This window comes from Heptranchias perlo, chromosome 1 (genome assembly GCF_035084215.1).
Source record: "Heptranchias perlo isolate sHepPer1 chromosome 1, sHepPer1.hap1, whole genome shotgun sequence".
NCBI classification, from domain to species: domain Eukaryota; kingdom Metazoa; phylum Chordata; class Chondrichthyes; order Hexanchiformes; family Hexanchidae; genus Heptranchias; species Heptranchias perlo.
The window spans coordinates 70,649,900-70,677,152 of NC_090325.1; the positions used below are offsets into that span (position 1 = coordinate 70,649,900).

At 42.6% G+C, this 27,253-nt stretch overlaps 1 protein-coding gene across 1 annotated transcript in view; it reads left to right on the top strand.

Annotated features, from left to right (window-relative positions):
* Positions 1-27,253, top strand: part of ipo11 (importin 11) — a 711,960-nt gene that overhangs the window by 10,796 nt on the left and 673,911 nt on the right. The window lies entirely within an intron of this gene.

Below are 27,253 nucleotides of genomic sequence, written 5' to 3' on the forward strand. Positions count from 1 at the left end.
TGACCACCTCACTGAACATGCTATCCACAATAATCTCAGCGTCGCGGATGCTCCACAGTGAATCCACCCGCAGCTCCAGCTCCGAAATGCGGTTAGTCAGTAGCTGCAGCTGGACACACTTCCTGCACACATGGTCGCCAGGGACACCTGTAGTGTCCATGACTTCCCACATAGTGCAGGAGGAGTATATCACGGGCGCTAGCTCTGCTGCCATGACTTGCCTTAGTTTTACACTGCGTTCACCTCTCGGACTCTCTTCCAGCTCTCGAGACTCCTTTTACACTGCGCTCATCTCTCTGAACTCTCCTTTTACACTGCGCTCATCTCTCTGAACTCTCCTTTTACACTGCGCTCATCTCTCTGAACTCTCCTTTTACACTGCGCTCATCTCTCTGAACTCTCCTTTTACACGGCGCTCACTTCTCTGAACTCTTTTTACACTGCGCTCACTTCTCTGAACTCTCCTTTTACACTGCGCTCACCTCTCGGACTCTCCTCCTGCTCTCGGACTCTCCTTTTACACTGCGCTCACCTCTCGGACTCTCCAAAGTCTCTTACAAATCTGCTACTGATGGCATTAAAGCATAAGAGCTTAATGTGATTTCTCCTTTCGCATAATAGTACCAGTGCACTAAATAAGCCTGATTACCTATCAGGATGAGGAAAATCAGTGCTGGAGAATTGAACACTCTTTCATTTTGGCCACCCACTGTCTGTTATTGCATCTAATTTTGCCAAGCCAAAGCACTCCTAACTTTGGCTTGGCAAAATTAGATGCAATAACAATTGCATTTATATAGCACCATCAACGTAGTAAAGCGTCCCAAGGAGCATTATCAAACAAAATTTGGCACTGAGCCATGTAAGGCGATATTAGGACATGTAGTCAAAGAGATAGCTTCTAAGGAGCGTCTTAAAGGAGGAGAGAGAAGTATAGAGGTGGAGAGGATTGGGGAGGGAATTTGAGAGCTTAGGACCTAGGCTGAAGGCACGGCCACCAAAGGCGGAGCGATTAAAATTAGTGATGCTGCAAGCGGCCAGAATTGGAGGAGCGCAGAGATCTCAGAGGGTTGTAGGGCTGGAGGAGGTTACAGAAATAGGGAGGGGAGAGGCCAAGGAGGGATTTGAAAACAAGGATGAGAATTTTAAAATCCAGGTGTTGCTGGACCGGGAGCTAACGTAGGTCAGTGAGCACAGGGGTGATGGGTGAATGGGACTTGGTGCGAGTTAGGATACAGGCAGTAGAGTTTTGGATGAGCTTAACTTTAAGGGGGGGGGGTGCAAGGTGGGAGGCTGGCCAGGTGATCATTGGAATATTCAAGTCTAGTGCTAACAATGGCATGGATGAGGGTTTCAGCAGCAGATGAGCTGAGGCAGGAGTGGAGATGGTGATGTTGCAGACGTGGAAGTAGGTGGTCTTGGTGATGGTGAGGATATGGGGTTGTAAGCTCAGTTCAAGGTCATGTGGGACGCCAAGGTGGCGAAATGGTCTGGTTCAGCATCGGACAGTGGCCAGGGAGAGGGATGGAGTCGGTGGCTAGGGAATGAATTTTTGTGGCGGGAATTGAAGACAATGGCTTTGGTCTTCCCAATATTTAATTGGAGGAAGTTTCTGCTCATCCAATACTGGATGTCGGATCAGCAGTGTGACAAATCAGAGTCAGTGGAGAAATCGAGAGAGGTGGCGGTGAGCTAGAGCTGGGTAACAATCCTCTTACTCTACCCTTGAAAAATGGATTACCCACATCTACAGAGGTCTATGCCTTGTATAAGTGTGAACTTTTCCTTTATGCACACTTATGGTTTCTATGAATCAAGTTTAATTGCAGTTTGTAGGCAATATTATATTCTGAGCCCCTGTCCGGTAAAGATGGATTGACGGTGCTCAAGCCCATTTCACGTAAAACCATTGTAATAATAGAAAAATAATTTTCACCCACCAGCCTGGATGGACTGGATTAAAACCCACATTAAAAAAGGAATAATCCTGAATTCCAGTTTCGTGTGTCTTTCTGTGTAGTCTGTATTTTTTGTCTGAGCAAGCTGTGAATTGCTGGGAGTACTCTGTGCCCCCATGCTAGCAAATATGCTTTGCAGTCAGTGGTAACATTGTTCCAGGAATCTGCCCTCCCCATGGGACATTCCAAAGTAGCATGACCCCATATTTTTATTAAAATTTAAGGAATGTTTATTAAATTACTGCCAAAAGTGGGTTAGTTTTAAAGATATTTAGATATTTAAATTTTTTAAAGCTATTTTAAAGGTTTAAAAATATTTAGATTTTTTTTAATTGAGCTTGTCTGTCTTAATGGCATGCAGGAGTTGGTAGCAGTAGGACTACCATTCTAGCATGGTGGAGGAGCAAAAACAGCCATTGGCTAACTTCGAAACCAGGAGGGATACGTTTGGATCTTTTTTCCTAGCCAAGAGAAAGATCAGGCGATGTGTCTGAAGTTTCTATTGCTGTGTGATTTAGCCGTGCTGGTGTGCGACTTCTGTTTTTAAAAAAAATTGTGCTCCTACTGTCTTCAGTTGGTAACCTACTCGGGTCTATAATATGGGGGTGAAATTACTAAGCACTTGGAGAAACATAACATGAATTAATCACGACCAGTTGGTAGGGAATTTTAAAGGATTGGTTCTTGACTGTACAGAATTCTTTGAAGAAATAAGAGAGGATAAATAAGGGAAATGAGGTGGATGTGGTTTATATGGATTTTTAAGCAGCATTTGATAAAGCACATAGACTTATGGCAAAGATAATGGAGCATACAATTAAAAGGAACATGATCACATGGATAGAGCAGAAAGCCAAGAGTACATGTGAAAGGAAGTTTTCTCAGACTGGAAAGATGTGAGTGAATGATGTTCTACAGCGGTCTGTGCTGGGTTGTCAAATTGGTTATGGTAAATTGTAATGAAGATTGTGAAAGACTATAGGAGAAGATAGGCTAGTGGGATTGACAGATGGAATTTATTGTGCAAAAATGGGCACGTACTATGGCTGTCGGCTGACGTGAGAAACTGAACTCAGGGTGGATCATCTCTAAAAGGTTGATTACAAGTAAACTACTCAACATAATAGTATAATTGCTCACGTTTGTTCTGTCTGAGGAAATAAGTGCTCATTCAACTGTTTACTGGCACCCTTTTAAGCTGGAAAACAAATATTGTGGCCTGGAATTCGCTGCAGTGGTGATATTGGCAACAAATACCATTTCCTACATTACAACAGTGACTACACTTCAACAGTACTTTATTGGCTGTAAAGCGCTTTGGGACGCCGAGGTCATGAAAGGCGTTGTATAATTGCAAGTTTGTTCTTTCTATAAGTTGGATCGTTGTGCTCCCTGATCCTTCAGTGGCAAATATTAATTATATCTGTGATTTTTATCAATTAGTGTTAATTGTATTCAGGTGGTCTGTATCAATTGGAAATGCTCTTGTATCCATTTATAAGAGCGCTGATCTAGGGTGTAGTGTGGGTGGTAATGTGGATCTCTCTGAATAAAGGCTGGGAAGCAACTTAAGACCAGGCTCAAGTATTCCATGCTTCACCACCTGGCTATCCAGTTTAAAAGAGCAAATTCATGCCACAATCTGCTGGAAAAATAATTAGACTACGCCACAGTGAGCATAGCGGCGACTCAAGCGGTGCAGCCAATGGATACCTCTGCAGCAACGGGAAAGGGCAAAAGCATTAAATGTCCTCTCCTGAAACAGTTGACCTCAAAGTACTGTAGTAAAAGGAAATGCTTTGTGTAATAGTTGAACTAACACATAGTAACTGTATTCTACTTAGGATTTAATAAACCTGATGAAATATGGATTGCATTACTATTGAAATTCAATGGCCTGGAATTCGCTACAAAATAATCTTGGATCGTTTAATGTTTCATCAGTGTATAGACAGGTCTCTGTTGTTTCATTTAAAACAAGTGAAATGTAGCAACATAAATCAATGCAACTGACAAGTAACTGAATATGTGTAAAGAGTAAATAACATGATAGCAAACTTCCCTAGGGGGCCGGACACATCTGTGCATGCAATTGACAACTAAACTGGCCAATGAGAATTTGCATGTGGTCTCTGGGAATGTTTATGAAATGTTTTGTCCACTCAGAATGCTGTGTGGGTGGGTCCTTGGCTTGAAAGTGACCTGGGCTGTGCACTGTGTTGATCAATGGTAGAAATTGGAGCTTAGCTACTGCAGTTGCTCAAGGATAAGCACAGACTCACTGCTCTTTGCCATCGGTTTAAATCCAATTCACCTAATCAGCTACTTCCTTACTGCTACAGACAGATTTCTGAGGTGGAATGTGTTGTTAAGGCCAACATATCTAAAATTGGGTGGGAGCGGTGTAAATAAAATGCAACACGATGAAATGGTTATGAATTTAATAGAAGGCGCTGAGCTTTTTACTGGGCCACTGATAGTAATTAGAGGTGTAAAAGTGATTTTACCCCTACCTGTGATAGCTTATACAAATGGAAATCCTGAATGAGCTGCTTTGAACACGAGCATTCAGATACTATAGACAGGGGCTGGCAATGGGTGATATTTTGTTAGAGCTGCTGCTCTGGCAGATAGTTGATTTTTTAAAGCAGTTTGTTAAATACAATTCAAAGGTCCATACTTTGCGATCCAATCATTTGAGCCAGTTAATTCAAGTATAGGTTTATTTAGATTGTCAATAGTCTGCATTTCAAAACCAAAATAGTAATGATTTTTCCTATTTCTGTGATTATACCAAGCACACTGAGCCTACCAGCACCATTCTGTAAAGACCTAAGATGCTGTGGCAATCACAGTGACCTTCACAGTGGCGTTAATTCAATCTCGGCATTAATTTTAATGGGTGACAGAGCTATGATAATTAGCTGTTCAAGTTTTTTCGGCAAGGGGCTCTGTGAAGCATTGTAAAATTCCCAGCAAATTATGGCATGGTATATGTAATGGCATAAGTCACTTATACCGTAAGTTCCTGGAATTTCTGCACCAATAATGGTGTGCGCTGTAGATGAGCCATTATTATGGTGCAAGTTTTAAGCAAATTCAGGCCCATTGCTATCTACCATCTCAGATATAACCAGACTGTTGTTTGATCCTGTGCTGTTTCTCTTTATCACAAAGACCACATACTTATACCTCTGTAATATTGCCGCAACCCATTTGCTACTGCAACCCTCACATCTGCCGTTGTCAACCCCAAACTCAATTACTCTCATGCTTTCTTGACTAGCCTCCCACCCTCCACCTCATCAAATACTTTGCTGCTCACATTCTGTCCTACACCAAATTCCACTCTTCCATCACCTCTGTCCTCGCTGATCTACATCGGCTCTTGCTCCCAAAGTGCCTCAACGTTAAAATTCTTATCCTTGTATTTAAATCTCTTCAGAGCCTCCCTATCTCTAACCTTCTCCAGCCCTACAAAGCTCTCCTGAGTTCTCTTCCTCTGACTCCAGCTCCTGTGCATCTCCCCACTTTTCATCCCACCATTGGCAGCCCTTCCTTCAGCCACCAATGTCTTCTAGAATTGCCTCCCAAAACCCATCCACCTTTCTCTTCCTTTAAGACCCTCCGCATAAATCCAACCTAGTTTTCAGGGTGTGATTTGTTGCCAAGTTTTCTGCAATAACCATATATGAGATTGTGGTCAAAAGAGTCCAGGGCTGAGGAAACAGATTGAGAGTTGGATTGGAGATGAGGAAAAGGTGTGGGAGATTAACTGAATTATTGCATTGACCAACGATATGGTAGGTTGATTGATGAGTTGCCTGAAGTCATTTAGGATAGCAAAAGACTCAGAATTGAGTGCTGGACTGGTCAGCTGATGAACACTGATGTTGTCAAGAATGATGATTTCTGTAGAAAGGAAGTTGGAAATGATTGATTTTGCTTGAAAAAAAATCTGTTATAGAGAGTTTTCTAGTTAAGAGATCATTGGAATCAGCAGATGAATTTAATGAGACACAAGAATTTTAGCCCTGGAAGATCAGTCACATGATTCAAGTTGTTAAGATGTGGAGATGCCGGTGATGGACTGGGGTTGACAATTGTAAACAATTTTACAACACCAAGTTATAGTCCAGCAATTTTATTTTAAATTCACAAGCTTTCGGAGGCTTCCTCCTTCCTCAGGTAAATGTTCAGGAGCTCCTCGAAGCCTACGCATTTATACATATAGAACAATACATGGTGTTTACAGAATGCCCCTGCAACTGCCCGTTGCCAAGGCAATCACCGTGTTCAGACAGAGAGGTGTCACCTGCAGAACCCCCGAATACACATTCAACAAAAAAACAAACAGGAAAAAAAACAGAGAGAGGCAGAAACATCCGGAAGGCAGAGAAAGCCAGCAAATGACCCATTATATTAAAAACAGATAACATTTGTTCGCTGGTGGGGTAACGTGTAGCGTGACATGAACCCAAGATCCCGGTTGAGGCCGTCCTCATGGGTGCGGAACTTGGCTATCAATTTCTGCTCGACGATTTTGCGTTGTCGTGTGTCTCGAAGGCCGCCTTGGAGTACGCTTACCCGAAGGTCGGTGGATGAATGTCCATGACTGCTGAAGTGTTCCCCGACTGGGAGGGAACCCTCCTGTTTGGCGATTGTTGCGCGGTGTCCGTTCATCCGTTGTCGCAGCGTCTGCATGGTCTCGCCAATGTACCATGCTCTGGGGCATCCTTTCCTGCAACGTATGAGGTAGACAACGTTGGCCGAGTCACAGGAGTATGAACCATGCACCTGGTGGGTGGTGTCCTCTCGTGTGATGGTGGTATCTGTGTCGATGATCTGGCATGTCTTGCAGAGGTTACCGTGGCAGGGTTGTGTGGTGTCGTGGACGCTGTTCTCTTGAAAGCTAGGTAATTTGCTGCGAACGACAGAGTACCCTTTGTCGTCCAGTACTTCCCCGGAGCGGAGAAACTACGCCATGTTCTCCGCAGCCTTCAACATGTCATCAATGAGGACAAACACCTCGCTATGGCCATCCCCACACCTCCACTACTCGCCTTTAAACAGCCACCCAACCTCAAACAGACCATCGTTCGCAGCAAGTCACTCTGTCTCCTACTCATAGAAACATAGAAAATAGGAGCAGGAGTAGGCCATTCGGCCCTTAGCGTCTGCTCCGCCATTCAATATGATCATGGCTGATCCTCTATCTCAGTACCATATTCCCGCTCTCTCCCCATACCTCTTGATGCCTTTTCTGTCTAGAAATCTATCCAGCTCCTTCTTAAACATATTCAGTGACTTGGCCTCCACAGCCTCCTGTGGTAGAGAATTCCTCAGGTTCATCACCCTCTGAGTGAAGAAATTTCTCCTAATCTCAGTCCTAAATGTCCTACCCCGTATCCTGAGATTGTGACCCTTCGTTCTGGGCCCCCCCAGCCAGGGGAAACAACTTCCCTGCATCCAGTCTGTCTAGCCCTGTCAGAATTTTATATGTTTCAATGAGATCCCCTCTCATTTTTCTAAACTCGAGTGACTATAGGTCTAGTCGACCCAATCTCTCCTCATATGACAGTCCTGCCATCCCAGGGATCAGTCTCACTGCACTCTCTCTATGGCAAGTAAACTGCGCGCAATACTCCAGGTGTGGCCTCACCAAGACCCTGTATAACTGCAGTATGACATCCTTGCTCCTGGACTTAAATCCTCTTGCAATGAAGGCCAACATACCATTTGCATTCCTAACTTCTTGCTGCACCTGCATGTTTGCTTTCAGTGACTGGTGTACAAGGACACCCAGATCCCTTTTTTACATCAACATTCCCCAATCTGTCACCGTTTAAATAATACTCTGCCTTTCTGTTTTTCCTTCCGATGTGGATAACTTCACATTTATCCACATTATACTGCATCAGCCACTTATTTGCCCACTGAGTCAACTTGTCCAAATTGCCTTGAAGCCTCTTTGCATCCTCCTCACAACTCAAGATTCCACCTAGTTTTGTGTTGTCAGCAATCTTAGAAATATTACATTTGGTACCCTCAGCCAAATTATTGATATATATTGTGAATATCTGGGACCCAAGCACTGATCCCTGCCTGCCACCCTGAAAAAGACCCATTCATTCCTACTCCCTGTTTCCTGTCTGTTAACCAATTTTCAACCCATACTCATTGGTAATTGTATAACTTTTAGCCAAAACTTTTAGCCTCCTCTCAAATGGATAAGATGTATACAAAAGAAACTTGGGGGTTATAACAGATATGGTAATGTAACTTGTAGGCTATCATGTAGAACTGAGAGAGTAGCAGTTATATAAATTTCTGTAGCAATTAAACATGATTTTCGTGACCACTTTGCATTTGATTTTGGAATTGTGCTTTGCCGAAAGTGCCAGTATGGAGAATCTTGTCTGGTGTCCAAGGTTCATAGAATGGTTACAACACAAAAGGAGGCCATTTGGCCCGTTGAGCCCGTGCCGGCTCTTGGTAAGAGCGATCAAGTTAGTCCCATTCCCCGCCCTTTCCCCATAGCCCTGCAAATTTTTTCCCTTTAAGTACTTACCCAATTCCCTTTTGATTAAATCTGCCTCCACCATCATTTCAGGCAGTGCATTTCAGATCATAACCACTAGCTGCATAACAAAGTTTTTCCTCAAGTCACCTTTGGTTCTTTGGCCAATCACCTTAAATCTGCGTCCTCTGGTTCTCGACCCTTCCGCCAATGGGAACGGTTTCTCCCTATCTACTCTGTCTAAACCCCTCATGATTTTGAATACCTCTATCAAATCTCCTCTTAACCTTTTCTGCTCTATTGTAAACAATTTTACAACACCAAGTTATAGTCCAGCAATTTTATTTTAAATTCACAAGCTTTCGGAGGCTTCCTCCTTCGTCAGGTGAACGATGTGAGAACAAACCCAGCTTCTCCAGTCTAGCCATGTAACTGAAGGCCCTCATTCCTGGAACCATTCTTGTAAATCTTTCCTGCGCCCTCTCTAAGGTCTTCACATCCTTCCTAAAGTGCGGTGCCCAGAATTGGGCACAATACTCCAGTTGTGGGCGAACCAGTGTTTTATAAAGGTTCTTCGTAACCTCTTTGCTTTTGTACTCTCTGCCTCCATTTATAAAGCCCAGGATCTTGTATGCTTTTTTAACCACTTTCTCAACCTGCCCTGCCACCTTTAACGACTTGTGCATATATACCCCCAGGTCTCTCTGTTCCTGCACCTCTATTAGAATTGTACCCTTCAATTTATATAGCCTCTCCTCGTTCTTCCTACCAAAAATGTATCACTTCGCATTTTTCTGCATTAAATTTCATCTGCCACGTGTCTACCCATTCCACCAGCCTGTCTGTGTCCTCTTAAAGTCTATCACTATCCTCCTCACTGTTTACTACCCTTCCAAGTTTTGCATCATCTGCAGATTTTGAAACTGTGCCCTGTACACCCAAGTCCAAGTCATTAATATATCAAGAAATGCAGTGGTCCTAGCATTGACCCCTGGGGAACATCACTGTATACCATCCTCAGTCTGAAAAACACCAGTTCACCACTACTTTCTGTTTCCTGTTTCTTAGCCAATTTTGTGTCCATGCTGCCACCGCCCCTTTTATTCCATGGGCTTCAACTGTGCTGACAAGCCGATTTGGCAATTTGTCAAACGCCTTTTGAAAGTCCAAAAACACCACATCTTCCGCATTGCCCTCATCAACCCTGTGTTACCGCATTAAAAAACTCAATCAAGTTAGTTAAACATGATTTGCCTTTAACAAATCCGTGCTGGCTTTCCTTAATTAATCCACACTTGTCCAAGTGACTGTTAATTTTTGTCCTGGATTATCGTTTCTAAAAGCTTCCCCACTAGCGAGGTTAAACTGACTGTAGTTGTTGAGTTTATCCGTACACTTTTTTGAACAAGGGTGTAACATTTGCAATTCTCCAATCCTCTGGCACCACCCTCGTACCTAAGGATGATTGGAAGATTATGGCCAGTACCTCTGCAATTTCCACCCGTACTTCCCTCAGCAACCTAGGTGCATCCCATCCAGACCGGGTGACATATCTACTTTAAGTACAGCTAGCCTTTCCAGTACTATCTCTATCAATTTTTAGCTCATTTAGGTATCTCAGGTATCTCAGCTACCTCCTTTTACTGTGATTTTGGCGGCATCTTCCTTGGTAAAGACAGATGCAAGTTTCTCATTTAGTACCTCGGCCATGCCCTCTGCCTCCATGAGTAGGTCTCCTTTTTGGTTCCTAATCAGCCCCACCCCTTCTCTTACTACCCTTTACTATTTATATGCAGAGAAGACTTTTGGATTCACTTTTATGTTAGTTGCCAGTCTATTCTCATACTCTTTGCCCCTCTTATTTCCTTTTTCACTTCCCCTCTGAACTTTCTATACTCAGCTTGGTTCTCACTTGTATTATCAACCTGACATCTGTCATATGTCCCCTTTTTCTGCTTCATCTTATTCTCTATCCCTTTGTCATCCAGGGAGCTCTGGCTTTGGTTGTCCTACCTTTCCCCCTTGTGGGAATGTACCTAGACTGTACGCGAACCATCTCCTCTTTAAAGGCCGCCCATTGTTCGATTACAGTTTTGCCTGCCAATCTTTGATTCCCATTTACCTGGACCCGATCCGTTCTCAACCCACTGAAATTGGCCCTCCTCCAATTAAGTATTTTTACTCTAGATTGCTCCTTGTCCTTTTCCATAACTAATCTAAACCTTATGATACTATGATCACTGTTCCCTAAATGTTTCCCTACTGACGCTTGCTCCACTTGACCCACCTCATTCCCCAGAACTAGTTGCAGCAATGCCTCCTTCCTCGTTGGGCCAAAAACGTACTCATCAAGGAAATTCTCCTGAGCGCACTTCAGAAATTTTTCCCCCTCTCTGCCCTTTACACTATTACTATCCCGGTCTATATTAGGATAATTGAAGTCCCCCATTATCACTACTCTATGGTTCTTGCACCTCCCTGTAATTTCCCTGCAAATTTGTTCCTCTATATCCTTCCCAGTAGTTGGTGGCCTATAGAATACACCCAGAAGTGTAATGGCACCTCTCTTGTTTCTTAACTCTAACCAAGTAGATTCTGTCCTTGACTCCTCCAGGGCATCCTCTCTCTCCAGCACTGCAATATTCTCCTTAATCAATACTGATTTCCTCCTTTTTTTCCCTCTATCTTTCCTGAACATCTTGTATCCAGGAATAGTTAATACCCAATCCTGCCGTTTTTTGAGCCAGGTCTCTGTTATCGCCACAACGACATATTCCCATGTGGCTATTTCTGCCTGCAGTTCACCATTTACCACGCTTCGTGCATTTACACACATGCACTGTAAACCTATCTTAGACCTTCTTGTATTCTCTCTTAGTCTGATCCGACCTAATACAGTACTATTGATTACTCTAGTGATATCTGTCTCTCCCAATCCTTTGTGCACCTTGTTTCTCCTTTCCAGTGCTACATCCTGGTGCTCCTCCCCCTGTCAAATTCATTTAAACCCTCCCCCACAGCACTACTGAACTTCCTCGCGAGGACATTGGTCCCAGCTCTGTTGAGGTGCAACCCATCCAACCTGTACAGGTTCCATCTCCCCCAGAACTGGTCCCAATGCCCCAGGAATCTAAAGCCCTCCCTCCTGCACCATCTCTCTAACTGCGCATTCATCTGGTGTATTCTTCTATATCTATACTCACTAGCGCGTGGCACCGGGAGTAATCCAGAGTTTATTACCTTTGAGGTCCTGCTTTTTAATCTCTTTCCTACCTGCCTAAAATCTGCCTGCAGGACCTCATCCCTCTCTACCTATGTTGTTGGTACCAATATGGACCACAACCTCTGGCTGTTCACCCTCCCCCATCAGAATGTTCTACAGTCGCCCAATGATATCCTTGACCCTGGCACCAGGTAGGCAACGTACCATCCTGGACTCAAGCCTGCGGCTACAGAAATGCCTGTCTGTTTCCTTAACTGTTGAATCCCCTATCACTGTTGCTTTCCTGATCTCCCTCCCCCCCCCCCCCCCACTCCCCGATACAGCTGAACCACCCATGGTGCCATGGACTTGACTCTGGCTATGCTTCCCAGTGGAACCATCGCCCCCACCAGTATTCAGAACTGAGATGCACTCAGCACTTGTGTCTGCCGGTCACCAGTACCTCTCTGCCTGCACTCTCAAGCTGTGGGGTGACCCCCTCCTGAAATGTGCTAGCCACGTAGCTCTCGGCCTCGCGGATGCACTGCAGTGATGCCAGCTGCCGCTCAAGCTCTGAAACCCGGAGCTTGAGCTCCTCTAGCTGACGATACTTCCTGCACCTGTGGTTGTCCAGGACATGGGAAATGTCCTGGAATTCCCACATGGCACAAGGATTTAAGCTTTTTGACCAGATGGTGCCATGTATTTCACTGACAAAGCTACACACCAATTGGCTGGGGTTCTGTGACACCTCAATCAATGGAAATGGGCAGCATAGCTAGCAAAAAATAAATTCAGCTGCGATTATAGTTCTCACTGAAAATCAAAAACCACTATCCCAGATTAAATTCTGCATCTTTGCCCCCAAAGTGTGGGGCTTTAGCCTGGAGCTCTTGCTTCAACCCAGGAATGGCATTTACTCCCAATTTCAGATCAGTGAATCTCTCCACCCCATGTCCTGAACGTTACCATTTCAAAACCCAAACTTTGTTCTATCCAATTGTCGGTAGCAGGAAAATGAGCCCGCTTTGGTTTGTTCCCAGCAGGCTCTCTCTTTTCTGTTTTACCCACACCAGTGCCATAGCTTTGGATCTACTAGCAAGAACACCTTGACACAGTAGTGGTGTATCTCAGTCCAGTCCTTAACCTTCTGTCCCCTCCTAGATTTCAGTCCCCTGTTCTGTCCCCTCCTAGATTTCAGTCCCCTGTTCTGTCCCAGCCTGAACCTTCACCCATATCTCCACTGTTCACCTCAAGCCTCCCAATTTCTCAACTGCACATGTTGCAGCAAGTCCTGGACAGCCCCTCTGACATGTTGACTGCCATTTTGCTGTTTCCTGGATTTCAATGGAAGCTTAAGATACGAATTTATGTAACCATAAGGCAAAATGTGTGAGGAGCTTGAAGAGCGTAGGGATAGAGGGAGTAAGAGACATAAAGCGACACAGAATAACAAAGTTAGAACAGAGCGCAAAAGCCATACAGAAAGTGGAAAAAGGTAGAATTAGAAAATACAACATAAGCAGAGACAGTTACAGGGAAAAGGAGAAAGATTCACCAGATCTGTAAAAGACAAATCAGAATATTTTCTCAATGGTGAGAGACCTAGGAGCTGTGGAGGTGCAAAAGGATTTAGGTGTCTTTGTACACAAATCACTAAAAGCTCATGCACAAATTCATGAAATATTGGGATTTATCTCAAGGGGGTTGGAATTCAAAAGTGAAAAAGTGATTCTTTAGTTCTACAGCCTTGGTCAGACCCATCTAGAGGACTGCATTCTGTTTTGGGCACCATGGCCTTTTAGGGGGTATAGTGCAGATTCATCAGAATGAAACCGCACTGTAAAGGATTAAGTTATGAGGATAGGTTGCATAAACTTGGCTTGTATTCCTTTGAGTATAGAAGGTTGAGGGATGATCGAACAAGGGGGTATACAATCTTAAAATTGGAGCTAGGACATTTAGGCGTGAGATCTGGAAGTACATTTTCCCCCACAAAGGGTAGTGGAAATCTGGAACACTCTCCGAAAAGGCTGTGGATGCTGGGTCAATTGAAATTTTCAAGACTGAGATTGATAAATATTTGCTAGGTAAGGGATATGGTGGGAAAATGGAGTTGAAGTGCAGATCAGCCTCGAGGGACTGAATGGCCTACTCCTGTTCCTATACGATTTTTCTTCAAAATGTTTGTCCGCAAGCAACAATTTGGGAAATCAACCGGTATAAGAGGTATATGAAAATATACAGGTCGTTGCATTGCAGCTATTCATGGGATAATTTTATGTTTGTGAAAACCAAGAAATAGATCACGCTTATCTTTAGAATCAAATAGTGCGTACCTATTCTATGGTCATCACTCATTTTGAATAAGGGCAAAGACCCCAGTAATCATTTAAAATCTTTGTGTTTAAATTTTATGTATAGTTGTTGTCCAGCACTGGTGGCCACCGTCGATGGTGTTGTCTAAGATTTGTGCTCCCTTCGCTGTATCCAGAAGCGACCTTTTCTCGGACCTTGTTTTCCTAATGTACAGCATCATAGGGTTGTTTGTCAATTTGTATTGATGTATGAGTTTAGTTTTGTATTTCACATGGATTGCTTTGGATTTCATCTGAAATTAATCTTGAAGTTACCATTCAGTATATCTTGGGAATTTGAGAAGTACTTTTAATATGTGTGCAATCTTGAATTTGCACATTTTATAAAATTTAAATTTCCTTGTAAAAGAGGGTTCAGCAATAGTTTGATGTGTAATTAGTTCAGTTTGTTTATGCAGCGGGTAGTTGATTTAATGATTATAAGTGTCGCAAACTTGCAGTTTAGCAGCGTTGGTGGTTATTCTGTTGCTTGTCAAAGGAGGGCAGCAGTAACTAAGAAAACGTAATACAGTCATATAACAAAATGTATAAGAACATAAGAAATAGGAGCAGGAGTAGGCCATACGGCCCCCTGAGCCTGCTCCGCCATTCAATCAGATCATGGCTGACCTTCGACCTCACCTCCACTTTTCTGCCCGATCCCCATATCCCTTAATTCCCCTTGAGTCCAAGAATCTATGATCTCAGCCTTGAATATACTCAACGACTCAGCATCCACAGCCCTCTGGGGAAGAGAATTCCAAAGATTCACAACCCTCTGTGTGAAGAAATTCCTCCTCATCTCAGTCTTAAATGGCCGATCCCATATCCTGTGACTATGTCCCCAAGTTCTAGACTCTCCAGCCAGGGGAAACAACCTTTCAGCGTCTACACTGTCAAGCCCTCTCAGAATCTTATATATTTCAATGAAATCACTCTTCATTCTTCTAAACTCCAGAGAGTATAGACCCATTCTATTCATTGGACAACCCTCTCATCCCAGGAATTAATGCAGTGAACCTTCGTTGCGCCGCCTCTAAGGCAAGTATCTCCTTCCTTAGATAAGGACATGAGTGAAATGTTGATTCAGTGGGCTAAAATGTGTTGAGATTAAGCCACAATGTTATTTGAGAAGTATTTCCTACTGGATGGCAGACTAATGAAAGGTTGTTACTCGGATGCTTTCTGTTAATTACTTGATTTGCTGATCAAGTTTGGGGAGCCCAAAACCAATTTGAGACAACTGTATTAACAAGCTTTTTACTGGAAGGGTTTGAGATCCCTTCAGACACGCTGTGCCATGGACCAGCTGAAACCCCTCAGCCTTCTGGTGATATCCTACTAAACCAGCCTACAGGCAACATGAGATTGCACCAAAGATAAGACTAAAGATCTTTTTTGCCTCCCTCTCCAGATGTTCATTGGCTAGCCCTCCATAGTATGGCTGAGATCGGTGATGTAAGGGAATCTTAGTCCTATGATATTATGTGTTCGTGCTCCAATTATAGTTGCCCAATGTTAAAACAAATTTAAATCAGGTGACGTTATGTAGTGACCAGGTCTTCAAAAAGACTGGTTATCGGTTAACTACTCTTTTTGAGAATTTTTTTTTCATCCTTGGGATGTGGGTGTCACAAAGGCAGCATTTATTGTCCATCCCTAGTTGCCCTGAGAAGGTGTTAATGGGCTTCTTGAACCGCTGCAGTCCATGTGGAAGCGATTTGATAGAACTAAGTGGCTTGTTAGGGCAGCTGACAGTCAACCATGTTAGTGTGGGACTGGAGTTACATAGAAGCCAGACCAGGTAAGAACGGCAGATTTTACGATTGTCCAACAACTTCATAGTCACTTTTGCTTATGCCAGCTCTTTGTTCCAGACTTATTTTTTAAAAACTGTATTCAAATTCCCAAATGCCAAGGTGAAATTTGAAATAACATTCTCTGGATTATTAGTCCAGTAACATAACCACCCTGCTATCGTACCTGCCAGAGTGTCCAGCAGTTGGCTGTAGCCTGAAGGGAAACCAGGGAGAAAAAACAAGAATTACTGCCAGCACGACTTGTTAACAAACTTTTGAATATTTTAGTAGCTTGTACTAAAGTGCGGATCCTCCATCTTGAAGCTGCAAAGAAAATTCTGTGCTCAGAGTTAATCTAAAAGTTACCATCACTATTAAATGATAATGTTTACTTTTGTTTTGATAAAAGGAGGAAGTCATGCCCTATCTTTAAGAAAATGACAAACAGGAATTATAAAGACCTGCTATAAAAATCCTCCAGATTGCTTTATATTAAGTGGCTCAGTATTGCAGGGTGTAGACTATGCCTGTCTGCCTCCCATCCAGTGCTTTTCTGATCACTGAAACCTCTTCAGTGTCGGTGGGAAACAATTTTATTTCTGGTGTATTTTGTATGGACACAAGTGTGCACAGCCAGCATGGGTCTGGGGAAAATAATCCAACCTGTGCTTGGCTGAGCGACATTGACAAAATTCTGCAAGTAGGTGTGAAATAGTGCAGTGTGATTGGAAGGGGGCGCTGCTAGCAAATGGTTAAAGCACAGAACTGGAAAGGAAAAAGGAATTACTATTTCTTTGTATCTGGCATAATGAATTTTGCATTTATTCTTTGGCTTATTGCATTTTATGCCACCAGATGTCAGCGTGTAATCAGGTGTTGTTCATCTGCTGTTACATATTTTCTGAAGATGGTTTTGTATCTTCCAGGTTGCAACATACCGTTGAATCTTGTAACGAAAGCAGAAAATGCTGGAAATGTCAGCAGGTCAGGCAGCTTCTGTGGAGAGGGAGACAGAGTTAATGCTTCAGGTCGAACTGGAAGATGTTAGAGATTTAACAATTTATAAGCAAGTACAGAGCTTGGAAAAGAAAGAAAGAATTGCGGTGGGTGGGTGCAGGACTCGTTAAATGACAAAAAGGATGATGGTGCAAGGCAAAAGAGGGTGTTAATGGGACAAGTAAAGAAACAAAAGATGGGTGTAAATAGCACTAGCAGAACCATACCAGACAAAAATGTTACCCTGGCACCCAGATGGCCAGAAAATTGTAATTCAAGATATGAACTGCTATAATACAATATTTGTGCGACCACCACAATATTATATGCTTTGCAGAGAAATAAGAGGAATGCATGCTGAGCCGTGGGAGATGGGTTAAGAGAGATGACTGAAGGTTGGGTCAAAAAGATGGGAATTTAAGAGGACAAAGGTAGAGAGGCAGAGTCAGGGGTTAGGGAGACACGGTAGATTAGATGGATATGCAGGAGGTCCGAGTTGGAGGATTGAAGGATGTGGGAGAAAATATTTGGCTGGAGGAGGTTGCAATGGTAGGGAGGAGTGCAAGGCTGCAGAAGCACTTGAAGACTTGGGGCAAGGATTTTAAATAGAATGTGCTGGGGAAAAGGGAGCCAATATTGATCACCAAGGACAGGGTAATTGATGAGCAAGACTCAGGATGAGGCAGTTGTGTTTTTGGCAAGTTGGAGTTTGGTGAACGATGGAAGGCTAATATAGAGCCTGGAGGTGACAAAAATGTGAATAAGGTTTTTACTCGTGTGGGGGAGGGCCTCAGGTAGGAGCAGAGATGACCAATGTTGTGGAGGTAAGAAGATTTGGTGATGGAAAGGATGTGGAGTATGAAGCTGAGTTTGGGGTCAAACAAGTCATTGAGGTAGCACACAATTTTCTGTAGCACGGACGACTGGCTAATAAGTGGCAAGAGGATGGTATTTTTGGGGGAATGCCATAAACGATGGCTTCGGTCTTCCAATATTCACCTGGAGGAAGTTGTGACTCATCTGAGATTTGATGTTGGGCAGATATTTCAACAGCCTGGAAGTGATTGTGGAGTCTTGAGAGAAGTGGTAGATAAGTAAAGGTGGGTGTCAATTGTTATACATATGGGAGCTGACGCTATGCCTGTTGATGTCACTGAAAGGCAGCATGTGGATAAGGAAGAGGAGGAGGTGGACAAGGAAAGATTCTTGGGGGACTCCAGAGATGACAGTGTAGTGGAGAGAGGAGAAACCATTCCTGAACATGCACTGGCTTCATCTGGATCTATAGGAGTGGAACCACATAAGAGAGATGGTGGTGGAGGATGGCATGGTCAATTGTGCAAATGCTAGAGAGAGATGAGGGAGACAATGAGGGAAGACTCTCTGCAATCGCAGAGGATGCCATTTGTAACTTTGTTTAGGGCCATTTTTGATGCTGTGAGATGGGCAGAAACTAGACAGGAGGGATTGGAACATGGAGTTATGGGAGAAAAGGGTACGAAGCTGAGAGGTGATGACAAGTTTGAGCACCTTAGAAAGGGAAGGGAGATTAGAGATGAAGTGATGGCGAGGACAGATGGATTGTGGGTGTGTTTTTTGAGTAGGGATGTGTTGGTGGTTTTGAAGGGAAGAGGAACAATGCCAGAGGAAGGGAACTGTTAACTGTCAGCTGTCATGGGAACAGAAGGGCTAGTAATTCTTAGACTTTTCCTGGGGAGGGTAAGATTTTGGATATTTTTAAAAAGGTAAATATTTAACTGAGTTTTAAAAAAAAAATCAGCCATGTACTGGCACTTACTGGTTCAGATAAAATGATAACTTATTTACTTTTTGTATATTTGTCCCCATTAGATTCCCAATTCTTCTTGCTTTACCAGCTAGGATCATCTGGCCTTTGTTGTGGCCGCCTCCGTGGTCTTCGCTAGTGTCACCCCCATCACTATCTTTTTTTCCCTTGCCAATTTTGTTTCTTTCCAGAATGGATTGACTCCTTGCTCAGAGAACAGTTCCGCAGGTGCTCGACGCCTATCTGTACCTTGTATATGTGAATCTTGTTGGCAGAATATTTGACTATGGGAGGGTATCACAGTTAAGTCCAAATCCTGACCTCCCCTGACAAGGACACTTTCTGCGAGAAATTGTTGGATTAGAGACCAAAAGCAAGAGCCTCAACAATTTTCCTAGGGTTCTGATGCTCACTGGGCATCCCAACTGCCATGCTACCTAGCACAGCTATTCCCTGGAATAAACTTGCTGAGCCATAGGGGGAGTCACTCCCATCATTGTCCTAACTAGAAAATGATATTTGGAGTATTATTAGCCCCATGTCTTCTCTCCTTTCTCTTTCTCTTCCTTCTCTCCCACTCAAAACAATCTGTGGCAAAATGTTCCTTGGAATATATTGTTTATTGATTTGTTGAAGCTGTACTTGTTGCAGTAATCTAGCTCGAAACAATTCTAAGTAATTTTTGGAATGTTAAATTTTGTACCTAATATATTAAGCATGTTAGTATATATATTTAATTGTTTAAAACATTTAGTAAGAGGCACTTCTGTTTCATCTAACCACAGATCGTGGTTTGCAAACAAAAAATGGCAAGAAAAGGAATATTTGTTGAGCCCCCAATTCGGCATATTGAATTAAATAGTTGACTGCCATGGGAACAGAATGTTTTTGAGCTTGGACTGTTGCACATCTGCTTACAGTGGAACTTTAATCATCGTATGTAGAATTTTCTGCCAGAATTTTCATGAGAAAACCTTGAGTGAGCTGACACCTCTTGCACAGCTCATTAGCATTTATTTCTTCTTGCCTGGCAAACATAGAATGATACAGCACAGAAACAGGCTGTTCGACCCATCGTGCCTGTGCCGGCTCTTTGAAAGTGTGATCCAATTAGTCTTGTTATATGCATCTGTTCCTTTCTTTCTGTTTTTCTCCGTTTTTATCTCTCCCCCTCTGACGGTGCACCCATGGGAGTTTACCTTTATAAATACAATCGAGAATTTGAGCTTCAAACACGAGGAGAGTTAATGTCCGTGCTTTTTCATAGGGTTTTACTATTGAAAATCACAATCATAGGCAGATGAGATCAAGGGGATTAAGGAGTTATTTAAATGTCCGAAGTTTAGTCACATCAGTAAATCAGGACGAAACATACTAACTCCTCATCTCCCCTCTGATTCTTTTGCCAATGATCTTAAATCTATGTCTTCTGCTGACTGACCCTGTTGCCAATGGAAACGATAGCCCCTTATTTTGTTTATCAAAATCCTTCATAATTTTGAACATCTCCATTAACTCTCCCCTTAACCCGCTCTGCTCTAAGGAGAACAACCCAGCTTCCCTAGTCTCCCTACAAAATTGAAATCCCTCATCTCTGGTACAAATCTGGTAAATCATCTCTACACCCTCTCCAAGGCCTTGACATCCTTCGTAAAGTGTAATGCCCAGAATTGGACACGATACTTCAGGGGAGGCCTAACCAGTGATTTATAAATGTTTACCATAACTTCCTTGCTTTTGAACTCCATGCCTCTATTTATAAAGCCAAAGAGCCTGTATGTTTTTTTTTAAAACAGCCATATCAACTTGACTTGCAACCTTCAAAGATTTGTGTATGTGAACCCACAGGTGTCTCTCTTCCTGTACCTCCATTAAAAGTGTACTATTTTGTTTATGTTGCCTCTCCTCATTCTTCCTCCTAAAATGCATCACTTCACATTTCTCTGCATTAAATTTAATCTGCCCATTTCACCAGTCTGTCAATGTCCTTCAGAAGTCTGTTACTATCCTCCACATTGTTTACAACATTTCCAAGTTTCGTGTCATCTGCAAACTTTGAAATTATACCCTCTGTACCCAAGCCCAGGTCGTTAGTATATATCAAAAAGAGCAGTGGTCCTAATACTGACTCCTGGGGCACCACTGTATACTTCCCTCCAGTCTGAAAAACAATCATTCACCACTACTCTCTGCTTTCTGTCCCTTAGCCAATTTTGTATCCACGCTGCCGCTGTCCCTTTAATCCTATGGACTTCAATTTTGCTAACAATTCTATTAGATGGTACTTTACCAAAAGCCTTTTGAAAGTCCAAAAAACAACATGAACTGCACTACCTTCAACAACCCGCTTCATTATTTCATCGAAGAACTCAATGAAGTTTGTCAGACATGATTTGCCTTTCATTTTGGTATCAAATTAGATGTTTGGTCCAAAACAGAGAGCAAGCTGAGCAAGTCGCCGTGTTAACACATTCCCTAACTCAGCTTGAGGCGGCAGGCAGCGATGCTGATGCAGTGGAACAGAGGTGCTGCTGAGAGTTAAAGAGGATGGTTTAACTCTTGCTGAAATTCGGCTGCAGTAAGTTGAGCTTGTACTAGTATTGAAATCAGAGAGGAAACTTCATAATGTAGGGTTAACTCTAACCCTAATCCTAACCTTTGGATCAATAGTGGAGATAGTGAGGTAAAGTTGTGTGTCATATGGCCTGCATGTGACAGCTGACCACTTGCTTCATCGAACATAAGAGCATATGCAGCCCAAGTAAGATTGAATTCTGTTATCTTATTTGCAATTCCTTCATTCTTGTATTATTGTATCTTACGTTTAAGGACACTTGATTTTTTGCCAGTTTCCATTATGGGAGGAAGGTCCCTTCCGTTATGGCAAACAATGGTCATTCCATTCCATTCCATTTAACTACTCAACCCATTCTTTCCCAGACCTCCGAATTCTCTCTTACCTCTATTTTCCTTTCCTCTTACAATCTAAAGGCTTTTAAAACCAGTTTGGTGTCACCTAATCACAGCTTCCTAATTGGCTTAGTGTTTCCTCCTATTTACAACCTTCCCTAGATTTCTCAATGTAATTAATCATTATATATTTGCTTGCTGTGTATTTTGTAAGGACAGCAGTGATCTGGAATAACGTAACATTCATTTACAATATATGGATCTTGCTTTCTTCATCACGCATCGTGTATTCAGATTTTAATGTGCAGACAATCTGAACAAATAAAGACTAGAGCAAATAATGAGCATTCCCAGTTACATTGAATGAATGTTTTCACAAAAATTGCATCTGCTTAATGAGATGTAAATGGAGAGCAGCTGCCCTGGCCTATTTTCAATATTTATATTAGACTAATATTTGTGACTAATATTCCAATATGGAATGTGCTTTTGTTCAATTCCTTTATGCTTTCTCTTCCAGGTTGTTTGCTCAATACAAGTAATTAGAGAGAATTGTTCCATCTGAATATTTGTGTGAATTGTTGTGAAAGTGAGATCTGGAGAGAGGTAGGTTAGTAAAGGAGCTATTAGAGTTCATTTTAGTTACTGTTTATTGATGCCAAATAGCTGTTGTGTAGACTGATAGCTACAATGTTTGAGCCTTGGGCTCTTAACTAGGGAATTATCTGAATTGGAATCCAAATCTGTGTATTGAACTACCTTTTGCTAGTGCGGGCTCTTTAATATTTAAGTCTGCTCGCTTTTCAACTCAATGGCCAACTATCAGTCATTGCCTTCCACTGACTGTACATGCTGCAGTGGGAAAAGTTTTTTGTTAGTACTCCAGTGGGATGCTGACTGGAGCACCTCAGGATCTTTTTTCCTTCTGTAAGATGGAAAGTTGGCATGAAGTGGACAGGTTGCTTAGGCTCACAGTAGTGACCATGCCAATCTAAAGTGAGGGCTATTCTCCCATTTGGACAACTTGTGGCAGAAATGAGCAGAGGTCAGGATTGAGAAAATTCTAACTTCTGAGCTTCTCTTGTGTAGCAATGCCAATAGGAGAGGAGGCTTTGAACAAGTAAATTATGAACTTTTACACCTGATTTGGTTAGTTTTCTGTGTTGAATTCCTTATTATCCCAACATTTGGCTGAATTTACTTTCATCCTGTGTATGTCCAGAACATGGCTATAATTAAGCCTAAAAAACTATTAAGTTGCAGGTGGATGTAAATAAATATGGATGTCATGGGTTGGGATTCTGTAGCCTTTTTTTCTGCCAATAAGACCCAGATGAGCTGCCGCAATATGTTTTAGGTAGGAACTTAGCTGAAAGGGAGTACTTTCTCCAGACAGCCCCATGCAGGAGTGGCTATCAATAGGCAGATGAGAAGTGATTTAACTGCATGATGGGCAGTTGTGTTGCACAAATCCCAAACAACGTTTGTTACAAATGTCTGGTCATTCAGGAGACATCTGGTACCTTGGTTTTGACAATTTCATTTATCCTTTGAGGGGAGATTTTTTAAAGAATTAGCACAGACACCAGAAATCAGTCAAGGCAGCAGAAAATCTGTGAAAAAGCAGCAGAAAGTTTGTGAAGGAGAGATGACCTCTACGCTATTGGTAGGACAGATAAAGTGAATCCATCTTTCTTTAAGAATCCCCCTCAAGTGAGCTAGTGTCTGCATGTTTTTATTTTTATAACTGTACGCGAACAGAAGTTGAACTGATTGCACCAAATGACTTTGTCAGACTCAGTGTTCTCTATGTTTTGTCTATTATGGAATAAAACAGCTTACAAACTGAACCAAATGATGTTTTGTCTAGTGTTAACTCTCTGCTTTCGCAGATATTAAAGGTATATATAGAATCGTAGAAAGATTACAGCATGGAAGGAGGCCATTCGGCCCATCGAGTCCGTGCTGGATCTATGTAAGAGCAATCCAGCTAGTCCCACTCCCCTGTCCTATCCCCGTAGCCCTGCAAATTTTTTCTTTTCAAGTATTTATCCAGTTCCCTTTTGAAGGCCATGATTGAATCTGCTTCCACCACCCACTCTGGCAGTGCATTCCAGATCCTAACCACTCGTTGTGTAAAAAAAGTTTTTCCTCATATCACCTTTGGTTCTTTTGCCAGTCACCGTAAATCTTTGTCTTCTGGTTCTTGACCCTTCCGCCAATGGGAACAATTTCTCTCTATCTACTCTGTTTATACTCTTCATGATTTTGACTATCTCTATCAAATCTCCTCTCAACATTCTCTGTTCCAAGGAGAACAACCCCAGCTTCTCCAGTCTATCCACTTAACTAAAGCACCTCATCCCTGGAATCATTCTAGTAAATCTCCTCTGCACCCTCTCTAAGGCCTTCACATCTTTCCTGAAGTGCGGTGCCCAGAATTGGGCACAATGTTCCATTTGTGGTCAAACCAGTGTTTTATAAAGGTTCATCATGACTTACTTGCTTTTGTACTCTATGCCTCTATTTATAAAGCCCAGGATCCTGTATGCTTTTTTAACTGCTTTCTCAACCTGCCCTGCCACCTTCAATGATTTGTGTATATACACCCCCAGATCTCTCCCTGTGCCCCTTTTAGAATTGTGCCCTTTAGTTTATAATGCCTCTCCTCATTCATTCTTTTGTAGGCAAATATCTGAGAAGTGCAAAAACAATAGGGCAGTAATATGGGATTTCAACGACCCTAATATTAACTGGGATACAATCAGTGCAAAAGGTATAGAGGGTGCAGAATTCTTAAATTGCATTCAGGAGAACTTTTTGAGCCAGCATGTAGCAAGACTAACAAGGGAGGGGGATTTAGTTTTAGGGAATGAAGCTGGACAGGTGGAAGGAATATCAGTGGGAGAGCATTTTGGTGGTAGTGATAATTCAGTTAGATTTAGCATAGTTTTGGAAAAGGACAAAGATAGAACAGGAGTAAAAGTTCTAAATTGAGGAAATGCCAATTTTACTAAACTGAGAAGTGATTTAACAAAAGTGGACTGGAAACAGCTACTTGAAGGTAAATCAGTGTCAGAGGGAGGCATTCAAAGAGGAGATTGAAGGAGTTCATAGTAAACATGTTCTCACAAAGAAAAAGGGTGGGATTGCCAAATCCAGAGCCCCCTGGATGACGAGGAACATACAGAGTAGGATAAGGCAATAAAGGGAAGCTTATTTTCAGATACAGAGCTCAATACTGCAGAAAGCCAAGAGGAGTATAGAAAGTGCAGGGGTAAAATTAAGAAGGAAATTAGGAAAGCAAAGAGAGGGCATGAAAATATACTGGCAAGTAAAAGTAAGGAAAACCCAAAAATGTTTTATAAATACATAAAGAGCAAGAGGATAACAAAGGAAAGAGTAGGGCTATTAGGGACCAAAAAGGTAACCTATGTGTGGAAGCGGAAGATGTGGGTATGATTCTTAATGAATTCATTGCGTCTGTCTTCACAAAAGACGGGGACGATGCAGAGATTGTAGTTGAGGAGGAGGAAGAGTGTGAAATATTGGATGGGATAAACTTAGTGAAGGAGGAAGTATTAAAGGGTTAAGCATCTTTGAAAGTAGATAAATCGTCAGGCCCGGATGAAATGTATCGCAGGCTGTTAAGAGAAGCCAGGGAGGAAGTTGCAGAGGCTCTGACCATCATTTTCCAATTCTCCCTGACTATAGTCGTGCCGGAGGATTGGACAATTGCTAACGTTGTACTGTTGTTTAAAAAGGGAGGAAGAGATAGACCGAGTAATTATAGGCCAGTCAGTCTAACCTCGGTGGTGGGCAAATTATTGGAATCAATTCTGAGGGACAGCATAAATCATCATTTAGAAAGGCAATGTTCAATCAAGGACAGTTAGCGTGGATTTGTTAAGGGAAGTTTGTGTCTGACTAACTTAATTGAATTTTTTGAGGAGGTAACTAGGAGGGTCGATGAGGGTAACACGTTTGATGTAGTGTACGTGGATTTTAGCAAGGCTTCTGATAAGGTCCCACGTGGCAGACTGGTCAAAAAAGTAAAAGCCCATGGGATTCAAGGGAAAGTGGCTAGTTAGATCTAAAATTGGCTCAGTGGCAGGAAGCAAAGGGTAATGGTTGATGGGTGTTTTTGTGACTGGAAGGCTGTTTCCAGTGGGGTTCTGCAAGGCTCAATATTAGGTCCCTTTTTGTGGTATATATTAATGATTTGGACTTGAATGTGGGGGGCTTGATCAAGAAGTTTGCATATGGTACAAAAATTGGCTATGTGGTTGATAGGAAAGCTGTAGACTGCAGGAAGATATCAATGGACTGGTCGAGTGGGCAGAAATATGGCAAATGGACTTCAATCCAGAGAAATGTGAGGTTATGCATTTGCGGAGGGCAAACAAGGCAAGGGAGTATGCAATAAATGGGAGGATACTGAGAAGTGTAGAGGAACAAAGGGACCTTGGAGTGATGTCCACAGATCCTTGAAGGTTTCAGGACAGGTAGATAAGGTGGTTAAATAGGCATACGGGATACTTTCCTTTATTAGTCGAGGCATAGAATATTATAGCAGGGAGGTTATGCTTGAACTGTATAAAACATTGGCTAGGCCACAGTTTGAGTACTGCGTACAGTTCTGGTTACCACATTGCAGGAAAGAAGTGATTATACTAGAGAGGGTACAGAAGAGATTTATGAAGATGTTGTCAGGGCTGGAGAATTTTAGCTATGAGAAAAGATTGGATAGGCTGGGGTTGTTTTCTTTGGAATAAAGGAGGCTGAGGGGAGATTTAATTGAGGTATATAAAATTACTAGGGGCCTAGATAGAGTGGAGAGGGAGGTGTACAAAATTATGAGGGGCATAAATAGGATGGATACTCAGGAGCTTTTTCCCTTCGATGAGGGTTCTATAACAAGGGGGCATAGATTCAAGGTAAAAGGCGGGAGGTTTAGAGTGGATTTGAGAAAGAACTTTTTCACCCAGAGGGTGGTTGGAGTCTGGAACTCACTGCCTGAGAGGGTTGTGGAGGCAGGAACCCTCACAACATTCAAGAAGCATTTGGATGAGCACTTGAAATGCCATAGCATACAAGGCTACGGACCAAATGCTGGAATATGGGATTAGATTAGACTGGGCTTGATGGCCGGCGCGGACACGATGGGCCGAAGGGCCTCTATCCGTGCTGTATAACTCTATGACTCTATGACCTATTTCCCTTAGCAGAGGAGTCAGTGACCAGGAGGCATAGATTTAAAGTAATTATTTGAAGGATTAGAGAGGAGCTGAGGAGAAATTTTTTCACCCAGAGAGTGGTGGGAGTCTGGAACTCACTGCCTGAAAGGGTGGTAGAGACAGAAACCCTAAACTCATGTAAAAAGTACTTGGATGTGCACTTGAAGTGCCGTAACCGATAGGGCTACGGACCAAGTGCTGGAAAGGGATGTTAAGCTAGATAGCTCTTTTTCAGCTGGCAAGGACACGATGGACCGAATGGCCACCTTCTGTGCCGTAACTTTCTATGATTGTGTGATTCCTACCGAAATGTATCACCTCGTATTTTTCTGCCTTAAATTTCATCTGCCGTGTGTCCGCCCATGCCACCAGCCTGTCTGTCCTCTTGACTTCTATCATTATCCTCCTCACTGTTCACACTTCCAAGTTTTGTGTCATCTGCAAATTTCAAAATTGTGCCCTGTGCACCCAAGTCCAAGTCATTAATA